General features: G+C 44.2%; 1 protein-coding gene across 1 annotated transcript in view; it reads left to right on the top strand.

The window, feature by feature from the left end:
- FOXN3 (forkhead box N3) overlaps positions 1-21,148 on the top strand; it is a 422,302-nt gene that overhangs the window by 99,186 nt on the left and 301,968 nt on the right. The gene's annotated exons all lie outside the window — the stretch shown is intronic.

The raw sequence follows: 21,148 nt of genomic DNA, 5'->3' as shown, positions 1-21,148 counted from the left end.
TCTGTATGACTGACTCTAGGTCCATCCACCTCACTACAAATAACTCAATTTTGTTCCTCTTTATGGCTGAGTAATATTCCACTGTATATATGTGCCACATCTTCTTTATCCATTCATCTGTCAATGGACGTTTAGGTTGTTTCCGTGTCCTGGCTATTGTAAATAGTGCTACAATGAACCTTGTGGTACATTCATTTCTTTCTTTGAAGTCTCCTATTCCACGTAAAAATATTAACGTCAAGTACAATTTGTAAGTTTTTTCTTCCGTTAATCTGTCTTTTGTCAGTTTAATCCACAGGTTCCAATCACAGAGCCTAAGAGGGTAGAGGAGAAGTCTTTCCTCCCCTAGAGTTGCCAAGCAACTGGTCGTGCTGCCCAGTCCCTGCCTCAGTATGTCTTCCTGCTCTGCTTTGGAGAGATGCAGACACAGTTGTTTGTTCTACATTGTAGGCAGATGGCTGAGAACAGGGGTTTGCTGTTTTGTGAAAGCAGCGTACTGCCCTTTTTGCCTCTAGTGAATCTGCATTGTTCTTATCAGGACTGCAAAACCTCATTAAACCTGGGCTACTTTGGGTCCAGGGCCTTTAGGGGATGACCTTTAGACTTTTGGACTCTGAATATGAGTTATAATGTGAATTATAAACCAGGCAGGTTTTCTGAGAATCCTTACCCCTAAGGTGATCTGACTGTGAGTTGAAGAACTCTTTGGACACTCGTGAATGCCTCTAGGCCTGTTCCGGCTAGGTGTGCACATGTGGGTTGGTATGGGAGCAGAAGTAGCCTTTGGGAAAAGGCAGGTGGCAGTGGATTTGGTCATTCATTTCAATCTGTGACTTCAAAGTTGCAACCTCCAAGCTCCAAAAATGTCCTGTCGTTCTGAATGTGATGGTGACTATGATCATATATCTTTGGGGAGTTTATGGGGAGCTGCTCATGCCCCCATGCTTGTCTGTGTGATTGGGGATGTGTATTGGCAAGATGCACAGCCAGGTCAGAGGGCAGCATGGGTCCTGGGGTTACCCTGGACACACAGCCCTCTCTGCTTAGCTGAGGCCACCTTCGGTGCATGTGCAGGACTCTCTCTGGTTCCATGGATATCATGAGACTTATTCTGGATCCCTGTCATGGATCTTGGAGCTGAAGTCATTCTCAAACCAGGTCCCCGATTCTGTTTGTAAGGAGAAGCACAGTGTAAAGAGTATTGGGAATTAGGGGGCATGGGTTCGAGTCCCAGCCCTGCCATCAAAGGGCAGTGAGACCGTGTGTGAGTCACATACCTCCCCAAGTGTCAGCATCTCCACACGCACAGCGAGGAATTCCCCATCCTGCTTCCAGCTTTTCTCGACTCGTTCGCATTTGTGTGTAGGAATGGGAGGCCCCTCTCATGGGGAGGTCTGCCTGCCAATTTTGATCTGTCTCTTGTCTGGGTCCTGTGAGAGGGAAGGAGGAGGAATCCAGGCTGAATGGTGAATGAGAGCTGAAAAACACGGGGAATGCCTTTCTCCACGAAGCCCGTGCTTGCATGACAAGATAAAAATATCTCCCACAATCTGTAACAACGATCCTTTTGAAATCTCCAAGTAGTTTCTTCAGATTGAAAAATACTATTAGAAGTATGCAAACAATCACTGAAGTTTTTGAGAATGATGGTCGGCACTTTAAAATTTCCACTAAAAATTAAATTCTTTCTTCATTTCACAGATATTTAAATGCCTGTTACGTGCCACACACTGGAATAGATACAGCGGTGAACAGAACAGACAAAATCCTTGCCTTCTTGGGGCTGACATGCTAGTGGGGAGATGGACAATGAACACAGGAAATAATATATATCATTTGCAATTAGTAGTAAGTGCTATGGAGAAGGACATATACTTTTTTTTTTAATTGGCCATGCCGCACGGCTTGTAGGATCTTAGTTCCCCAGCCAGGGTTTGAACCCGTGCCCCCTGCAGTGGAAGCGCGGAGTCCTAACCACTGGACTAACCAGTGGAGTCCCTAACCCCTCCAGGGAACTCCCGAGAAGGACGTATACTTTTAAAGGGCCAATTGATAGTGATCATTTTATTTTCACCATGTACAAAGCCTATCATTTTGAGCGGCGTCATCGGGAGGATGCCTTAAGTCATAAGGTCATAGAATGTGTGGTGTTCAAATCCTGCTACCATGTGCAGTCCATCCTCTGAGCACTGGCGAGAAATGCAGACCCTCAGCCCCACCCCAGACCTGCGGGGTCGGGACCTGCGGGGTCGGAACCTGTGCCTCACAGGGCCTGCAGGTGGTCCGATGGCAGGTTCACGTTTGAGAAGCACTGGCTGAGAAAAGTCTGTGGCTTTGGGCATCAGAAGCCCGGAAGTCTGCTCAGAGCATGTCCGCTAATGATCTGGCGACCTTGGGAGGGCGCTTTACTGCCTTTCGGCCTCAGTTTCCTCCTGAGTGAAATGAAGAGATTAGAATGATGCTGACATTATCTGCTCTGGCCAAGTTCCTCTCTTTTTCTGAGTGTGCGCCTCTCCTACCATCACATTTCTTATCCATCAGACCAAACTCTCTCTGGGGTTGTATAGGACGGGAAGGTGCCTGGGGAGCTGATACTCTGCGCTGTGGAATTTCTTTCTCTCTTTTTTTTTTGGCCGCACTGTACGACAAGTGGGATCTTGGTTCCCTGACCAGGGATCGAACCCACGCCCCCTGCATTGGAATTGCAAAGTCCTGACTACTGGACTGTCAGGAAAGTCCTGCTGTGGAATTTCTAGGACGTGCTCTGTCCTCTTAACATTTAGTATTACAGATGCCCACGCTCTATCCCATGACAGGGGACAATGCTGCCTTCTGTGTGTGCATATAACGTTGCTCCCCCGCCTTCAGCAGGGTGTATGCTTTGAGCAGAGCCACAGGTGTGGTGGCTGATCTGTAGACCAAGTTCCTATTATCTTTGGCCAGGCCCCTTATGGGCCCAGTGGTTCCAGGTGCAGAAAGGGGGTACGTGGAAATGTTGCTTCTGATGATATACTGACTGGTTCCCGCTAGCATCGGGTGTCATGGACTCAGCCTGCCCTCCTGAGGCAGAACACACAGCTCTGTGGCCTGGGCATGGAGCCTGGAATCTTGACGATCTAATTTTGGCCTGGCTGTTACATGCAAACCTCATTTTATTGCACTTCGAAGATATTGTGTTTTTTACAAATTGAAGGTTTGCGGCAACCCTGCAATGAGCAAGTCTGTTGGAGCCATCTTTCCAACATCATTTGCTCACTTCATGTGTCTGTGTCACATTTTGGTATTTCTCACAGTATTTCAAAAATTTTCATTATTATTATATTTATTATGGTGATCAGTGATCTCTAATGGTACTATTGCGAAAAGATTACAACTCACTCAAGGCTCCAGTGATGGTTAGCATTTTTTTTAGCAATAATTAAGGTATGTAAATTTTGTTTTAGACATAATGCTATTGCACACTAACTAGACTACAGTATAGTGTAGATGTGACTTTTTCTGCACTGGCAAACCAAAAAATTCCCGTGACTCGCTTTATTGTGATATTCGCTTTATTGCAGTGGTCTGGAACCGAACTCAAAATATCTCTGAGGTGAGCCTGTATTAACTTCTGAGGAGCTTGGGGCAAATCACTTTTCAGGTGCCTGGCTATCAGGCTGCTTATTGATAAGATGGGGTTATAACCATTTCTACTTCACAGGCAGGGTTTTGAGACTTTATTATATAAATGCTTTTGAGAGCTGTTTTAAGATTATTATTTTTATTTTTATTTTTTTGGCTGCGTTGGGTCTTGGTTGCTGCATGCAGGCTTTCTCTAGTTGTGGCGAGCGGGGGCTACTCTTTGTGGCAGTGCATGGGTTTCTCGTTGCTGTGGCTTCTCTTGTCGCAGAGCGCAGGCTCTAGGTGCGCGAGCTTCAGTAGTTGTGGCGCATGGGCTCAGTAGTTGCGGCTCTCGGGCTCGGGCTTGGTTGCTCCATGGCATGTGGGATCTTCCTGGACCAGGGATCAAACCCGTGTCCCCTGCATGGGCAGGCGGATTCTTAACCACTTCACCACCGGTGAAGTCCCAAGAGCTGTTTTGAAATGTGTGACTTCCATGCTTATGTCACTACATACTAGCATACTCTTTTTTTTTTTTTTTAATGAGTGTGAAATCCTCTCCCTACTCCTGTTGGTTTAATGAGTATGGCATTGATGATCAAACAGTGGCAAATGCCTATTAATGTTACTCACGGACCACTGTGGGTTAAGGAATGAACTAGGCATTGACCTTTCTTGGCTGTTTCTGAATTAGTCACCTACTTCCCGTTAATTGTGTATGTCCGCAATGTGACCTAAATAAAGTTAGGGTTGATCTCTTTCAGAAGATGTTTTGGATTTCTCCTTATGATAAAGTTAAGGCAAGCTGATGTATGGCTTGTAAGCAAACAGACCTTTTCAGCGAAGCACTTGCCCAGGTAGGGAGTTATTATTGAACGTTGGTTTCTGGATGTGGTCAAATTCTCAGATTTCTCAGGTGTTTCCTGGCCTGCCGAGGACTCTAGGAGAAAACCGTCTTCATTTGTCACTGCTGTTTTCCATTGGTGGGGCCACCTGGTAGCTGCAATGGAGCGGCGTCTTCCCTTACCACCTTGGAGGTCCAGAGGAGCCCAGTGCTTGCTGGGATCGGGTATTTTCAGATCTTTGCCATTGTGCCATGAGACAGACTTCTGGGCTCGCTTGACCGACTGCTTAATTATCTGCTGTCCACGCTGCGTAAAGCAGATGGGTTCAGGCATGGTGTTTCATTAGCTGTGTAATTTTAGGCAACCCACAGAGTAAAGCAAGTGAGCAAACACCACGTTAACAACCAGCACCAAAACTCCCTTGGTCCTGCTGTGATCAAGTTCAGGCTGCAGAGATACGATGCAACCATCACAGCTTAGCCGGGCAGAGACCATGCAGGGAGCTGAGTCACAGATCATGCATCTTTTCCAGCCCTTGGCTGTACCCCGTTGATATTCTGTTTCTTTGCCGGGGGTGGAGATCATTCTAGGCCTCTAGGGTACATGGAGGCCTGTCGAGAAACAGAGCGCTTCATGACAAGGTCATGTTTGGTTTGGAAGCTGCTGGGCTGAGTGGGGATTCGATCCAGGGGTTCTAGAAGGGTTCGTTGAGATTGGGAAGTGGTAACAACTGGTCTTGTGGGCCATGGTTGCTGTGAGAGGGGGTTTGGTCTGGTAATATCATAAGGTGTCATCTTATGGAGAGTTCATACCAAGAAGAGGTTCTCTCCCCATGCAATGTGAAGCCACTCCTCGGAGATTTTCCCCAGACCTGGGGCTGTGATTAAGGTTAAGGTTTTGGGGTGGCAGGGGGAGCTGGGGAGACACATTGGTGGCTGGCCCAGGTTGTCATGGACACTCTGTCTCCTTCCACAGAGTTGTGGCTCTTTGCCCTGCTCTGGCCCTCTCTAATGCCCTTGAGAAGAGCGCCAGTCTACCTACACTGGAGCAGATGGAAGGGCAGTCCATTGGGAATTATGGCCAGGATAGATCCAGAAGAAATGCTATCACTTTGTCCTCTCAGTTTATCAATAGGTTGGTATAAAGATCGCTCACTTCTGACACAAAGTGAGATGGATGCGTAGGAATCAACACATTCAGCATTTGGACAACCCCATGGCATTGTAGCCGTCCTGCAAACACATGGGTTGGATTCTTGACCCGTGGGTTTGGAAGTGGGCTAGCATAATACCTCCGATTCCAGTCTTGCACGGGTTGACGTTCCCCAAATGCACGTGAGTTGATTAGCAATGCACGTGATCCCTTGGCTTGTATATTCCCTGGCTGAGTGACCCAGTTAGAGGCCTGGCCCAGGAACAGAATGAGCAAGGCTAGCTGGGCACTGTCAGGAAAGCCTCCCAGCTAGGGCTGGGGGCTCCTGCCATCCTAGTCATGGGGACAGACAAGAAGGAGGGGAGCCCCTGCTGTGGGTTTGGCCCTGGGTCATTTCCTTTCCGGCTATGTGGATAAAGAGAAAGAAGTAAAAACTCCAGTGGGCTTATTAATATTAGAGCTTGTTTCATGGTGTCACATACGGCTTTTGGAAGGAGCCATTGTGCATGGTCTTCTGGTTTTTCACCCAATTGTGAACCCAACGTGAAACATTTAGCAGCTCTTTTATGTGCTAGTATGTCCAGTGAGGTAAGACTCGTTCTCGCACCCTCATCATTGACCGAGCAGGGCTTCAGAGTGGTGGAGCCCTAGTGAAAATCACAGGCTTGTCACTCACTAGGCAGGGACAAAACCCCAGCCCCAGACTCCGTCTGTCCTCCTGTTGTCTCTCAGATGGTGAAGTGGCTCCATCTATAAAATGTGTTGTTGCTATGAATTAACTGTTGTTGGTAAGGAGAATTGGAAACATTCTCATTTCTAGATTACCTTTCAAATATTCAAATTCATGCACCAGTAGCATATGGCTAGAACTTTTATTTTTTCACTCAGATGTCTTCCAGTGTGCTTCACTGAATTCCAAATCCACATCAGGTTTGAATTTTGAAAATGGCAACGGTATACGAACTGAATGTGAGAGATGAAGAAAACTTTCATAAATTAAAGAAAATGGTGATTTATTATTCTGCATTCAAATAAACCAGCTGTATGGATTTTTTTCCCATTTTGGTTTATTTGCATCTTGATAATATGGAAGGAACAATGTTGCCCATGTATTCTTAGCTAATTTTCTACAAGAGAGTTCTACAATAGCATATATCAAAGGAAAAGGGACTACGGTAGTCTTGCCCATTGCCTCTATAGGCCAGGAGCATGGACTTCGCTTTGGGTGGATGGAGAAGCCTTTGTTGTCCTCAGATGGCTGTGCCTTCTCAGCCTGTCTAAAATTTTGGTCCAGTAATTACCTGACTCTGATTTCTTCCCCTTTGGAGGAGTTTCATTTGTAGGTGCCATTTATGCTTTTGTTACTTACCAGGTAGGAGATTCTCAAGCACTTTAAAACTAATTAAGGAGGGCTTTTATCTGCCAGATTTTCTTCAGTTGCAGAGAAAATTAGTCCAAATGTTTGTGTTTCACACGACCTTAATCAGACACACTATCATTGCAAGGAACGTTGGCTTGGAAGTTGGAAAACCACCTAACAGAGAGAGCCCAGGTATGGGGCTTGAAGAGATTCATAAGCTTTGCGATGCCCTCTTGTGGAAACAGTCCCCCTTCCCCCACTGTCAAACATATTAAAATGAGCCACGGACCACATGCCATAGAACTTATACATTGTATATCTTCAAATCTAAGTTATCATTCATTGTAAAGTAAAACATTATATCCCACTAAGAGAAATGCTGCCTAATATAATTAGATGCACTCATTTCAGAGAGTTCAAATGTAGAAAAATGTGCTTTTTAGAATTGATGAAATACAGTTTAGTTATAAGTTGAGTTGCAGTCAGGTTGTTGAGATAATGCTAAATTTTGTGGATTTTATTATAATTTATTTCTAATATAAAAGCCAAAACACCCATGTAACCATTATCCAACTTCGGCAGATCTCAACATTTTGCAATTTTTACTTCAAATATGTTTTTAAAAAAATTGAAGATATGATTACAGACTTCTGGTATCCCTTCCCCAATCCCAGGACTAATCTCTCCCTTGTGCCCCCATGTAACCGCCATCTTGAATTTGGTGCTTATCATTCCCATGCATGTTTGTCAACTTTTCTATATATGTTTGTATCCATACATATATTTAGTGTCTTTAAAACACTGCTAGTTTTCCACCAGTATCCATCCCTTCCTTCTTCCTTTTAATACTAAAACCCCAGAGCTTTAGCTAGCTGAACACCATCTGCCAGCGATGACTAAGTGACTAAGTTCTGGCTGATGGATGAACATGGAACGGATGGATACAACATCTGGACTTTGCCTTTAAGACGAAGGAGCAAGCCTTTCACGTTCTCTTTCCTCTTTGCTTCTAATTAGGACAGGGGCAAGGTGGTAGTGAGCTACTTAAGCCCATACAAATGTGGGAAACACACAAGAAGATAGCAGAGTGACAAGATAGAAAAATTCTGGGTTCCTGCCTTCAGGGTATCAGTTGCTCCAACACATCCCACTCACCCCCTGCCCTGCCACCGGGCTGCCCACCATCTCAGGCTGTTTCATGAGAAGTAAAAAACAACCATATTTTTATTTAAGTCAGTGTTATTTGATCACTATTAAAACAGACCCCAAAATGTTCTTCTTTTTTTTTTTTTTTGGCTGCGTTGTGTCTTAGTTGCGGCACACGGGATCTTTCGTTGCGGCACACAGGCTCTTCGTTGCGGCGTGTGGGCTTCTCTCTAGTTGTGGCACACAGGGTCTAGGGCACGTGGGCTCTGTAGTTTGCGCCACGCGGGCTCTTTCATTAAGGTGAGCAAGCTTAGTAGTTGCAGCACGCGGGCTTAGTTGCCCCGGCATGTGGGATCTTAGTTCCCCGACCAGGGATCAAACCTGCGTCCCCTGCATTGGAAGGCGGATTCTTTACCACTGGACCACCAGGGAAATCTCTGACCCCAAAATGTTCTAATAGGAGTGCTTTACATTCTGATTATATATATTACTAGTGACTTACTGTATTAAAAACTTTCACTTTTCTTAAGCAGGGAGGATTAGGGTAAAACACTTTTATGTAATTCATTGCATCCTCAGATTAAAAAAGGAAAAGAACACATTTTACAGCTGCCCCAGTGACTAGGTATTAGTGTCCAGTCCTGCAGTGGACATGACCCCATCAAGGGCATGTGAACTGAGCTCCTTATCTTTCATATAAAGATAGAGGAAGTTCATACACACTTAGGACAGCTAGCTGCTCTGTCCCCAATAGAGCAAATGTCACAGTGGTAATTTGAGAATGAAAAGGAAAAGTTTCCATTCCCAGGAGAATTTTCTTCCCAAATCCTGACTCAGTACCCAAGTGAGCAGCTTAAGATTAAGACCTTCCTGGTCAGTTTCTCTTCTCCAAGAGCTGGCCCCAGGGATTCCTCACTGCTGCACGACAAACAGCAGAGCAGCTGCTCCAGGAAAAAGGCGACCCGCACTTACTGGCCCACATTCTTGCAGCTCCAGCCAGGGTACCAGGCTGGTTGGAATGCTTGCTCTCTGCAGAGTGGTTCAGCGGCTCAGGAGGTCTGCCCAGAGGGACAATGTTTGTGTCAGAGCCACAAGTGGATAATAGGGGAGTCCAGAGACCACCTCTGATTCTTTCCCGTCCCTCTTTGCAGCCCGGATGCTGTCCGACCACACTAGCTTGTGCCTGATCTCTTGGGTCAACTTGGCTTCTGGCCTTAAAGGCCGGTCTGGTTTTTGGTTTCCCTTCAAAGGGCACTTGGAACAGAGTGAGGCAAGGCACCTGGCCCCTCCTTTTGGATGGGGCTGAGGCCATCCGTTCCAGTCATACTGGATGTACCTTGACCTTGGGCCTTTTGCCCCGCTTGCATTAAGAATTGAGTTGTCACAAATGAACTTATCTACCCAAGACTCACAGGCATAGAGAACAGACTCGTGGTTGCCAAAGGGGGGTGGGGGTGGGGGAGGGATGGAATGGGAGTTTGGGATTAGCAGGTGCAAACTATTATCTATAGGGTGGGTATGCAACAAGGTCCTGCTGTATAGCACAGGGAACTATATTCAGTATCCTGTGATAAACCGTAATGGAAAAGAATATGAAAAAGAATATATATATGTGTATAACTGAATCACTTTGCTATACAGCAGAAATTAACACAACATCAGCTATACTTGAATAAAATAATATTTTTTAAAAAGGCAGCATCAAAAAAAACAAAAGATTTGGGCTGTCAGGTGAGTGGTTCTCAGACTTCTGCAGTCTACGCGTTGCTTTGATGCAAAAGATACTGGGTTCCTCTTACGCCCCCTGTGCCTACTGCTTCAAAACACACAACAGAGGCTCCTGGCCTGAGTGAGTACAAGGTGAGCACTGCTCTAGCTGACACCCACAAGCTAAGCTGAACTCAGTACTGCCCGAAAATTAAATTCATGGTGGGAAAAAACAAAGTCGAGGAATACCGAATTCCTTCCCTCCTGTGGAGGCTGGAAACTCAACAGTGCAGAGGGTCCTGTGCAAGGAGAAGAAAACAAGGCCCAGGCAGCAGGCAGTGTGTGCGTTCTGGTCTGGTTGAACCGCGACTGTCCTTGGACGGGTTTTTGAATTCTAAAAAAATGAAAATGAGAAGTGAAAATTCCCTTAAAACACCAGTTCTCTTACCAATTTGCCTAATAACCAGTTCACCAGAAATTCAATTCCGTGTGGAGTGTTTTTCGCATTTATGGCCACTATCTCAAAAAAAATATTTAATTTAAAAATTAAAATGAAACGTAAACTAAAATTTAAAAACAAGCTGGATGTGCCCTTCATTTACAAACCTTATAAAGCCAAAGAGATGGTAAAAACAAACAAACAAACAAAAAAACCAAAGGACATTCCTATGTAAAAACACTCAAAAAGGTTTCAAATTATAGGCAAATTGCTCATCAGGTGACTGGCTTTAGGCTAATTGATCTAGAGTCAAGGGCATCCAGAAGTCGACACTTCTGTGCTCAGGGACACTTTCTCAGGCCTGTATTCATCTTCTTTCAGACAAAATTCTAATCAACTCTCTTATTTGGTTTCCCAGCCCCTGGCATATTAGATGTGAATCAAAACAGGGAGGGAACAGCCAGAACAAGGCCCCTTGGTGTGTTCAGAAGGCCAGCTGATACCCTGACAGCCAGGGAGGGGCAAGTGGAGGCCAGAGGAAATTAAAATGCAAATACAGTGATGAGAACATTGCACTAGCGAGGGGCCTTGTCCTGTACGCTGCCCCGTCTGCCCTCCTGCCTCAAGGTTCTCTGGCTTCTGAGGGCACCTCTGTATTATAATGCGCATAATGCCAGCCAAATCATGAAAAATATTTGTAACAGGCTAAATCACATGTTATCCACTTTGCCCAATCCATTGTTTTCTCATACAATCCATTTTAGAAAGGTTTTCGTCAAAAGGGACCAAATCATTGACTCTTGAATTGGGACACCCATTGGAAGAAACCAGTTTCCCCTGCCCTCTGGGAGAAGCCTCCCCAGAACGCTGCCCCTAAGGATGCCTTCTGCTGCTTCATCAGCTCCCCCAGGCCAAACTAGAACAAATCCAATGGCCTGGAAGATTTCACTCCGAGAAGTCCTCTTTCACCAAAATGATGTAGCATGACAAAATCCAGTTCATTCTTTTTTTTTTGTTTTAGCAGTTAAACTTTTACTTTAGTTTAAAAATTTTTTATTTACCTTTTTCTTTTTCTTTTCTACAAAAGGCAGATAATGATTGTTGATCTGCAATTGTCATGTTGTGCACTCCCCGAAAGGGGGCAAAGTTGGGAGCTGGGGTGGCAGCTCGGAGGATGCCTTCACGGGCAGGACTAAGGGGGCAGGCGCCCCCGCGGCCCTCTCTCCCAGCCTAGCTCATGTCGATGGTGTTGAAGACCCGCTCCGTGAACTTCTTCAGCTTGTCGGAGGCATTCTGGACTCCAGTTCATTCTTGATATTCAGGGTGATGTGGGTAGGAGGTCATGAATAGCCCAAACCACAATGAAATCTACTTCGGATTATTTGGTGGCTACTGGTCCAGAATGGCTTCCTTCCTTAAGGAGATGTATTAGGATTTTCCAGAGAAACAGAACCAACCGTGCATGTGTATGTCTGTGTGTATATCTATATCTATATCTATATATCTTTCTATTAAGGAATTGGTTCATGCAATTATGGAGGCTGAGAAGTCCCATGATCTGCTGCCTCTGAGCTGGAGACCCAGGAGAGCTGGCGGGGCAGTTCCAGTCCAAGTCCAAGGGGCTGAGGACCAGGAAAGTTGGTCTAAATTCCAGTCTAAGTGCAGGAGAAAACCAAAGTCCCGGTTCAGAAATAGGCAGAAAGAGTGAATTCTCCCTCACCTGCTATTTGTTCAGGCCTCCAATGGATTGGATAAGTCCCGCCCATGTTGGGGAGGGCAGTCTGCTTCACTCAATCCACAGATTCAAGTCCCATCCAGAACTACCCTCACAGACACACCCAGAATCATGTTTAGCCAAGTATGGGGGTACCCTGTGGCCCAATCAAGTTGACACGTAAAATTAACCATCACAGGATGCTAACCAATTTATTGCTGCTTCCTGCAGATCCCAATCCCCCTGTTACCTCCAAAGCCCGAGGAGCCTCTGATCATCTTTTCCCTCTAAGGCCCTCTCTGAGGATGGCCAGGATTTAGGGTGGGACACATGGGAAGGAAGAGAGTTCAGGACGTGGGAGCAGGCTGAGAGGATGTGCTTTGGGGGCATGGGCTGACCTCAGCCTGAAGGCTGACCCATCTCCTTCCACCCTTGGAAGAATATAGGTGGGCGAGGGCTGAGAGGAGCATTGCCTAACTTTAACCACCAGCCATGATGGATGCCCACGCCCATTTATCTGATACTTAGTATCTGTCCTCTTATAAGTATTGCTGCTACAGTTATTTTAAATCCTTTACAAGCCGGTACATTTGTGAGCACACCTAGAGGCAGTGTGGCTCTTGGAAAGAGCATGAGATCAGTTAACAGAAGGCAGAGTTGTGCCTCTGAATGTGTGACTCCAGGCCAGTCACGGACTTTGGAATCTCAGTGCTCTCCCATAGGAGATGAGATTGCTGATAATTGCCACACTAATTCATAGTGTAATCTTGTCATAGTCAGATGAGATTACCTATATGAAAACACTTCATAATACTCAACAAATATGGAAGGGTGAAGTAAAGGTAAGAAATGACTGTTTTTTACTGCTGTGACTCTGCTCTTTTAAGTTTGTAAGTAGCGGTCAGGATTAGTTAAAGAGTCATCACTACCTGCCCTGCTGGTACTCGAAGACTAGACTTTAATATACTGGAGTCCTCTTGAGATAGCTTTCAAAAAGTGACATAGTTCTTTGACCAGTAAAGTGTATATACATACCTGTTTTCTGTTTTGCCTTATCTTACGGATGCGTTCATCATTATTATCATAGTATGTAGCCAAGAATGATTCAGTTTAGGAAAATAATAGTCAAACTTTGCTGATCTTTTGTAGGATGATTTTGCCATAGCCCTTGCAAATAAAGTAGTGGTTTCTTTAAAACATGCCAGTTCAGAGTCACGGATCTGCATTTTTAAAGCCTGCAATTGATTGTTCAGTGTGAAAATTGTATTCCAGTGAAGCACATCAGCATGTAAATCTAAAGTGTGGCCATTTTCATCTAGATTGAATATTATTAAGTAGCCCAAGGGATAGGCTGTAATTAAGATTTCGAAGAGCTTACTTTTGTTGACTGTGATGAGTAACCCCAGTACTGAAAGTGGCATACCAGTTTGAAGAATGGGAAGATGGCCCAGCAAGACAGTATCTACATGTTTTGGCTTTTAGGTGTCATGAAAGAGTTTGATTTTTCTTCACCGATCCAAACATTTGAACGTGATGCAAATACGAGAATGTTCAGATTCCAGGAAAATCACATTTCTTTCTGATCGATGGCAGATTTCCATCTTGTCAGTCCCTCACTCATTCTAATACCTTCTTCCATGGGTTTAGGAACAAAGACCAACTGGGGACAGATGAAGCCCTTGTTGGGGTTTATGCTTTTGCCTAATTAAAACGATTGGATTTACAGCCTGCTAATGCAGCTCTAGTTAGAAGGGAGAACAACTCTTAGCTTGGATCCACTTCGGAAAGTTTGCAAAACCTCCCCCTGCCTTTCACAGAACTGAGATGGCACATTTCTGATAGCATCTTCATTGTGGTGCAATTCCATGATAACTGTTCTTAGGTGAGATGAGATAGATGCTCACCTGTTTTTGTCCTACGCACACCATTTGAAAAGAAAGAAACAAAGTTCTCCATTTCTCTCAGGAGAAGTTAGTGAAAGGATCCATGCCTATTTGCACCACCTTAAGTAGGTACCCAGCAGGCTAGGTTGGCACACAGCTCATTTCAGCCATCCGTATTTTCAGGTGTACCATATGTATTTAGTACATCATTTGATAATGCTAAAAAAATATTAAAGCAGTGTGAGACTAAAGGAGAAAGAAGATGAATGTTAGCATTCCCCTGGGGTTCATGGGTGAAGGAATTAACACAGCGTGGCACTCTACCCTAGCTGTGTTTGTTTCCATGGCAACAGCTACGTACATGTTTCAGACTATCTACAGTGACACAGTTGCAGAAATAGTAGCTTGCAGGTTTCTGATATCGCATCAGTGGACAGGCAGCACGTACTATATTAAGTAAGTGTAAAAGAATTTAAAATATAGCTCTGATTCAGATGTATATTAGCTCAGCTAAGCCATGTATTGGGGATTTTGGCATTCCCCTTCCTCATGACAGCAAAATCTAGGCAAAGTTGAAAGTTGCAAGATTCCAGTCAAACAATTATCCTTGCTTGGGTAAATATCATCAAATGAAACAAATGTGAGTGAGTTACAAAGGTAAGAAAATGGCTTTTGTAGATGACATATTTAAGAAGGATATTGTCAGTGAAGCTGATTTTTTTGGAGGGTGGGTAGTGATGGGTAAGGAATGTAAGCTTTGGTTGAAAATAGCTGAGTCTTAAAGCAAATCAATGTGCACCAGAATCTTTAACTGCTGCTGAGTTTATGGCAACTAAGGTATTTGAATGTATCATTCTAAAATTGCTTTTATATGAAAATGATCAGGTGGGGAGCAGAGAGGTTGACTGGGTATGCAGTTAAAGAGAAATTGGGGCTCCATTGTCTTTCTGAATGCTTATGTAAATATCTCCCTTCTCACCAGGATGACCCTGGTTTGTCTTTCACATTCGCTGCTACTTTTTGGTACCATTTACTGTCCTGTGTGTTTATATTATGCTGCCACATTGTAGCCTGATAAGACTTGAGTGTTGGTTAGAGAGCGCCCAAGTAAAGATGATAGACTTTGTAAGTGTGTGACTTTGCAATCAAATTGTACAGTAATTTAGGAGGAGAATCGTTCAAATGAGTATTTAGTTACAGGCTAGACCTCTGCTTGTGAATAGCAGCCTAGGTATTAGGTTAATGGATTTTGATGTGCAGATTATGATTGCGGGAGCTTTCAAGTATGTTGTAGTTCAATTTATACTGAGTTTTTCATGTCAGAATCTTTTTATTTATGCCCATTATTCAGTGTAAGCCCGCATTTACCTTACAGTCGTATTATTTGTGTATCAGGAAAGAGACTGTAAAATGGCATGGTAATTTAAACTAATCTATTCATTTGAGGAGGATTCGTTTTCTGACCATAGGTGGACTTTTACAAAAAGTGGTATGAGAAACGCAACTCTTGTATGTGTGAGACTGTTTTTTATGTGCACAGGGAACTGTCTCCCACGTCTACTGCACACTGTTCTTCAAGGTCATTATTTGATTGAATGTTCAGAGAACACCTATGGGAGGAGGGGGTTTGGGGGCTTCCTGCACACCTGGGGGTGTGGGGGGCTGGGAGGGATTTGGGGTTGTGAGTCAGGGATGGAACCCTAGAATGTTTGACACCCTAGTGGATAGATACGATTTGCCTTCTACATAAGGTGATCCAAAGTGAAACTAGCGTTGAAACCTCCCAGAGATGCCCATCTGTAGCCCGAGCCACCCAGAGACGGGAAGTGAAGTCTGTGTCTTCTAAGGGGAGTTTTTGTTTTTGTTTTTGTTTTTGTTTGATGGTGGCTCATACTAAAGGCAGCTCCCTTCTCAGACGGGGAGCCCCTCTGCCTAGTCTCACACTCATCTCTGTAGTTTCGGGACCCCAGCCCATCTTTGGGCCCGACTGGAGGGCAGGCTTTCAGACCCCCTCCCCCATGGCCTGAGCTGCCCGGCAGGCCCTGGGTATCCTGGTGGGCAGCCTCTCTCTGTGACAGCTGCAGGAAGCCACCTGTGCTTGGTCTCCCGAGGCAGAGAAACCAAATACTATTGGTGTGAGGGTTTACTTGATGTTCTGCTATTACATTTGAGGGGCCCTGGAAGCCTTGGGTTCATTACCCTTGAGCTCTGAAACTGGAAATCAAAAAAGTGCCAATGAACTACTTTGGATGATAGTTCAACTTTTGCCTGTTTGGGGAGTGCAAGCCCTTCCAAAAGTGGACACGTTTGTATATATTTTTTTCATCATCCCAAAGTACTTCCCAGTGTAAAAAAAAATCTCCAGAAAACACCAGTCTAAGCCATGGTATGTTAACTCTTTCGTAAGAATAGAAAAACACATAAACCAAAACATAAAGCCCTAGGCGGCACCAGTCATTCAAATGTAAAATCCTGGCAGTGCTTTGTAGGCAACTCAATTGCTTCCATCTGAAGAGCCAGGAAATCGATTTGGAAAAAAGTAAATTTGAGGGATTCCCAAAGAGTGGCAGCATGAAATGAATAAGAGAAACATGAAGGTACAGACTGATCTTATTACCAATCGTCAATGGTAATAGAATTGCCAGAATAAACTTCCTGGGCGTAGCTCATGTAGAGTCTCCACTGCCTGGTTGTTTCTGAAAGTTCTTAGTGGTCACAGGCTAAGAGCCAATCCCCAGGCTGGTGTCCAGGGCTTTCCACCATTCGTCCCTTTCCAGCTTCTCTGTCACTGGGTCTCTTTCTTGAGCATCCCGGGGCCTGCCCTAGGGTAATAACTGCTGCATCCTGGCCTCGTGCGGAAGTTTCTAGGCCTTTGCTCTTGCTGCTGTCTCTGCCCAGATTCCTTTCCTCCCACTTTCCCGGCTTCAATTCCAATTCCTCCAGAAAACCTTACAGATCTCCCCCTTGTCACCCTCATTGGGATGATTTTTCCATCCTTTCCATCATGCTTCCATAACCGTTGGTCTTCAAATTATAGCACTTATTTCACTATATTAGGATGAATTGTATCTTTTCTGAACTGTGATGTAAATGTATCAAAGACACAGGACCCTGATTTAGGTACTTCTGTAGCTTTTACCATACCTAGAACAGTACTTCCAACTTGTTTTTCATTGAATTCTTTTTTTTAATTTATTTTTTATTTTTTTATTAGTTTCTGCTTTATAACAAAGTGAATCAGTCATACATATACATCTGTTCCCACATCCCTTCCCTCATGCATCTCCCTCCCTCCCACCCTCCCCATTCCACCCCTCATTGAATTCTTAAACACTTGCAAAGATATATATCACTGAACAATCTTCTGCTCAAAGACAGACTGTTAGATACTGAGATTCCTAAGTCTATGTCTGTCACAGAACCAAGCATCGTGACCCATTCAGCTACTTTCAGATGCTTCCAAACTTCTGGCTGTTTGACATCATCTAAACACGGAAACCAGGTGAATGGCTGATAATTTTTTCATCTTCATGGAATCAAAGATTTTAGAGCCAGAAAGAACTTTAGGGAGCTAAAATCATATTACAGAGGAGAGAACTGTGAACTTGAACCGGTAAGTGACTTTTCCAAAGCCACATGGTTGTTTAGTGACCCAGGTGTGTGGATCCAGCCGGTAATATCTCTACATGGTCCTGCCTCCTGAGCCTTCCTGGCTGTGGCCTTGGGTTCCACTGAAGATATAACCAGTCAAATTCCTTTCTGCCCCGCTTTGGGATTGGCTGGCCTTCTATCTGTAAACACCGTCATCCAACAATAATTCCATTAACCACTCTTTGCTCAAGGCTGGTATCACTGGGATAGAATTAAAAACAAAAGAGAACTGAGAGTTGAACTCAGGGGGACTGAGAGCAATGCTAACAATTCATTAGCCATCGCCTTGCTGGAGCTTTGGCAGCTGCTGGATTCAGTCAAGTTCAGACCCTTAAAAAGAGTGGAAAAAAGAAAGCACATAGTTTCCAGTGCCTGGGCACTGCACAGCCGGCCAGCTGGGTGTAGCACCATGGCAAAAAGATCTGTTCAGTTTCAGAAATACGAGACCCCGTGCTTGCACACAGGGAGGGGACTGTAGTTGCAACTGGGCCTGATTTGGCATTACTTCTGCCTGCAGCTCTATCAGACACAGCTCCTATGGGAAGTCCATTAGTATCTAAAGAAAGAACCAGCCCTCCAAGTTGACATAAGGAGCAGGCCGTGTGTGTGTGTGTGTGTGTGTGTGTGTGTGTGTTTAAAGGCCTGTGTCTAAGGTCGACAGGCTTTTTAAGAGAAACTCTTGGTTTTCTATGTAAACGGTATACTTCCTCTGGTCCAGAGTTAGCCTGTTAAGGGAATGAAGCACAATTCAGGTTTCTGAGTTGGAAGCCTGATTAATCTTTCTGCCAGTTACATATGGAAATAAATTAGTAAATGGTCCGTCTGGGACTAAACTACTGCAGAGATGATAAATTATCGCCATCATATGTCTGTGTTGCTGCAGACTGAGTCGTGCTCACAGGAGCTGCTGAAAGATATCTGGATGCTCTAGCGAGGTCAGAGGAATGAAAGTTAAAAAAAAAAATTAGAAGTAAAAAATTTACCTTGAAATGTTTCTTGGGAGGACAGTTTGGTTGATGCCAAGTTTGTGCCTTAGAACTGCTCTATCTGCAAATATTTAAAAGGAGAGTCTGGGCATAAGAAACATTTTGCTTTTATATTTTCAAAGGCCAATACAGTAACAAGTATTGATTAGTACCCAAATGTCTCAGCGAGTAGTATAATTATGTATACAATAAAAATATACCCCTGTGTAATATTGCACCTTATAATTTTCAGAGCAACTTCTTGTCTGTTTTCTTATTTAAATTTCAAAGGTGGGACAAGTCAGTGTCTCTAATTCTTTTTTTTTTTTTTTTTCGGTATGCGGGCCTCTCACTGTTGTGGCCTCTCCCGTTGCGGAGCACAGGCTCTGGACACGCAGGCTCAGCGGCCACGGCTCACGGGCCCAGCCGCTCCGCGACATGTGGGATCTTCCTGGACCGGGGCACGAACCTGTGTCCCCTGCATCGGCAGGCGGACTCTCAACCACTGCGCCACTAGGGAAGCCCTCTAATTCTTGATGGATGAAAAACTGAGGTTTAGGAAGTTGAGTGCCTTGCCCTTTATGACACAGATGGCTAAATGGCAGAACTGGGATAAACAATGGATTCTGAATCCAGCTTCATTTCCATCAGAGCCTTGCATGACATCAAAAGCATTTTCAGTTTTTCATCATTCATCTAGCAGCACCAGGAAATAAAGCCTTCTATTTCTGTCAGTTTTCTAGAAGCAAAAGCCATACCTTCTTGATCATGAAAAGTAGTTTTTTTCTCTAATTAGAAGTGTTGAGTATTTAACTTTTTTAGGGCATGTTTTAATTTTTTTAATTGAGGTATGATTGACATAAAATTGTATTAGTTTCAGGTGTACCACAATGATTCAATATTTGTATACGTTGCAAAATGATTACCGCAATAAGTAGAGTTGACATCCTCCACCTTACATAGTTACAAAAAAATTTTTTTTCTTGTGAGGAGAACTTTTAAAATCTACTCTCTTGGCAACTTTCAAATATGCAATACAGTCTTATTAACTATAGTTATCCTGTATCTCCACGACTTACTTTATAACTGGAAGTCTGTACCCTTTGATCCACTTTATAACTGGAAGTCTGTACCCTTTGATCCCTACACCCATTTCTCCCAGTCCCTGGTTTAACTTTTCCTTTTGACTGAGGCACACCCCTCTCCACTTGAGTTATTTTATAAAGCTAAAACCATCAGTGCCTTCGGGGGCTTTTCAGGTGTGGTAACATTTTGCCCCTTTGCAGAATGGCCCGAGGCTACTGTGACATCCGGATTCTTATGCCTGCTTTGAAATGTTCTTCTGTGTCTTCCTCCAGGGCAAACCTTCAGCAGTTAATCCTTGAAGCAGCTGAGGTGCTCCCCTCTAGAAAAAGCAGTCCAAAACGTACAGAAAAGCAGACTAGACTTAGAAATTATTAAATCACCTGGTTTATCAGACGTCAGTTTCTAAACATAAGCCATAGATGCCGCTAAGTAGTCTTCATACAAGAAAGAGAAGCAACGGGCCCCTAGCATTTACGTGTCTGTGCTTGGCAGTAACCTTGTCTCACCGAGATCACCTCCAGGTTTCTCACGTATCAGCCAGACCTGGTTCCTCCATGCACCTGAATAGCCCTCATGCTTTCTCACCTCTGGGCCTTTGCTTCAGCTTTTCCCTATTCCCGCCTGTCAAAATCCTGTGCAGATCTCAAGTCCCATTACTATTGTCTTGATGCTTTCCCTTACCTGCCTCCCCACACCAATCAGATACAAATGTCTCCTTTGAAACCTTCTAACTCTTTGTTAGAGAACATAACACGGTCTGTATTTGAGTTGCCTGTATACCTGTTTTATCTCCCACAGAGGACAATACATTTCTCAAGGGCAGGGATTTCATCATCTTCTCTCTCTGACCCTTCTTCCCTCCCCAATCCCTAGCCCAGTACTTGGCCCTTAATTGAAACTTAACATGCAGTAGAGTAGGGTAATTTTATTTTTTAACAATGGACTCAATGTCTTTCGATGATTGAAGATGTATCAGTGTCACTTGGAGGGCTTGTTAAAACAGATCCCTGAGCCCCACCTCCAAATATTCAGATTTAGTAGATCTTGGGTAGGGCCAAGAATCTGCATTTCCAACAAATTCTCAGGTGATACTGATGCTACCCTTCCAGGGACCACAGTTTGAGAACCACTGATAGAATGAATGTATTTCCTAACATTCTCACACTAAAGCTCATAGGCTCACACCATTCTTTTCATTGGAGAGCCTATGGCTGCTTCTTCCTTGATGTGTAGGTCAAAAAAATATCTTCCATTAGAAATTATTATGCCATCTATCTCGTGTACCAACTTTTCTATTTTGTAAGATGATGGGTTAACTGCATCCTCCAAATGTGTAGCCCATTTTGTGAGCTTTAGCTTGATGGCATCTTTTTCTCCAGGAATAGAACCAGCGTAATTTTATTTTACAACAACAGACTAGAGCATCATTGACTTTGCAGCCTGTATACCTGGTCTACCCAGAGGATCAAGGCTGGTTCTCATGGTGGAATGCTGGCCTTGAAGGCTTGCTGGTGCTCTGATGTTTTTCCTTTATATAGACAAGTGTTTCAGTGGCAGCTGAAGTAAAGTAGAATGATCGCACAAATGTCTCAATGGCAGC

This window comes from Mesoplodon bidens (genome assembly GCF_964165515.1).
Source record: "Mesoplodon bidens genome assembly, chromosome: 3".
Lineage (NCBI taxonomy): Eukaryota > Metazoa > Chordata > Mammalia > Artiodactyla > Ziphiidae > Mesoplodon > Mesoplodon bidens.
Note: the sequence above shows the minus strand (reverse complement) of the source record. Positions and strands in the feature narration are given on the sequence as shown.